Raw genomic sequence first — 2057 nt, forward strand, 5'->3', positions numbered from 1 at the left:
CTTCCTTCCTTCCTTCCTTCCTTCCTTCCTTCCTTCCTTCCTTCCTTCTTTCCTTCCTTCCTTCCTCTTTTCTTTCTTTTCTTTCTTTCTTTCTCTCTCTCTTTCTTTCTTTCTTTCTTTTCTTTCTCTTCTCTCTCTCTCTCTCTCTCTCCCCCTCCCCTCCCCTCCAGTCCCCTTCCTTCTTTGAAGGCTTTACTCTGTTGCCTAGGCTGGAGTGCAGTAACGTAATCATAGCTCATGGTAGCCTCAAACTCCCAGGCTCAAGTAATACTCCCACCTCAGCTTCCTGAATAGCTAGGACTATAGATGTTACCATGCCCAGCTAATTTTTTATTTTACTTTTATATTTTGTAGAGAGAGGGTCTCGCTTTGTGGCCTAGGCTGGTCTTGAACTTCTGGCTTCAAGTGATCCTCCCACCTTGGCCTCCCAAAGAGTTGGGATCACAGCTGTCAGCCACTGCGCTTTGCATTCCTCACTATTTCTAACTTGCTGAGAATTTTATCATGAACTACTAATTTTATCAAATGCATCTACCAAGATATTCATATGACTTTCCTACCTATCTATTCCTAATTTGCTGAGTTCCTACCTATTCCTAATATGCTGGGAGTTTTATCATGAACAGATGTTAAATTTTATCAAATGCATTAATGAGATATTCATATGATTTTTTCTTTATTTTTTAATTGGTGAATCACATTGATTGATTTCCAAAGCCTTCTCTTATGTAGAAACAAATAACCACAGATCAATAGACATTTGAGGAAATATTTCAATATTAGAAAGACTAGCGTAAAAAAAAAAAAGAGAGAAAAGTTACCCCAGGAGAAACAGATATTATGGGAAATGGGGGGAAATTCCAAATAGTAACTATTTGAATTAAAGCTTCAAATTATATCAACAAACTTAAAGTGTTGAACAGGGTTGGTGAAGAAAAACTGAGTTAAGGAATTTATTTCAAGTATGACAACAATATGGTGGAACAATATGGTTTCAGATTCAACTGTAACAATTACAGAAATACAAATTAAACAATGAACTTGAAAAGTTGAAGGTAACTACTGATTGAGTGAAATCAGATCTTATAAGACCTATGAAACTCTGAAAATAAAAATAAAGAGCAAACATAGTTTGCATTTTAGGGAGATAAAACAAGAAAAACAATGAATTATAAAAGGTAAAACAGAAGAAAGGTTGAAAAATTATAACACTGAATAGAAGAAATGATACTGAAAGGCAATATTAATGATATTGGAGGCATCATCAATATTGATGATATTGATACTGATTGGAATCAAAGATAGAATCCAACTAAAGATGCAGTGACACAAAATATGCTGAAATCAAAAATACGCAATTTATGGTATGCAACTTCAAATAAAACAAAAAGCAGAACAATTCCCATTAATGTCAATTCGAAATTCAAGAAACAAATAATGGGACAAAGGTTTTATGGGCATTGCAAAACAACTCACCCCTAAGTTTTTACTCTCTCCATATACCAAAATGGACAAAATATACAGGTTCTAGATAAGTTAATAAGAATCAGTTATTATTTAATCTTGTAACTTAAAAACAGAGAACACATCATCAATATTTAGTATAATCTTGGCCACAAAAGAAGTCTCAATAAGTTACAATCAATAGAAATGAAACATATTGCATAAGGAAAATAAATTTCTTAAGATTTTAGAAAGCAAAACAAAACACATTGTGTCGGGTTAAAGATGAAATAAAACTTGTAGTTACAGGCTATTTAGAAACAGAAGGAAAGAGAAAGGTAAACTTGTAGTTACAGGCTGTTTAGAAACAGAAAGAGAAAGGTAATGACAATGAGACTGAATAAGAGACAAAACAGTTCAACATTCGAAAATCTCTCTGTAATTTTACATCAGTAAATAAAAGGAGAAGTATTTGAATATATTCACAAATGATTTTAAAAGGGAATTTGGTAAGTCCTAACAGTTATTTTTAAAAATAAAAACTCTATATGAAATAAAAACTAACATAACATGAACTCTCTAAAATCAGCAAATGTTATGGTAAACATGAATGG

At 32.7% G+C, this 2057-nt stretch overlaps 1 protein-coding gene across 3 annotated transcripts in view; it reads right to left on the minus strand.

Moving 5' to 3' along the window:
• The window catches only part of SP140 (SP140 nuclear body protein), a 158450-nt gene that overhangs the window by 40700 nt on the left and 115693 nt on the right, over positions 1–2057 (minus strand). The gene's annotated exons all lie outside the window — the stretch shown is intronic.

Source organism: Rhinopithecus bieti, unplaced genomic scaffold (genome assembly GCF_001698545.2).
Source record: "Rhinopithecus bieti isolate Rb0 unplaced genomic scaffold, ASM169854v2 scaffold_19546, whole genome shotgun sequence".
Lineage (NCBI taxonomy): Eukaryota > Metazoa > Chordata > Mammalia > Primates > Cercopithecidae > Rhinopithecus > Rhinopithecus bieti.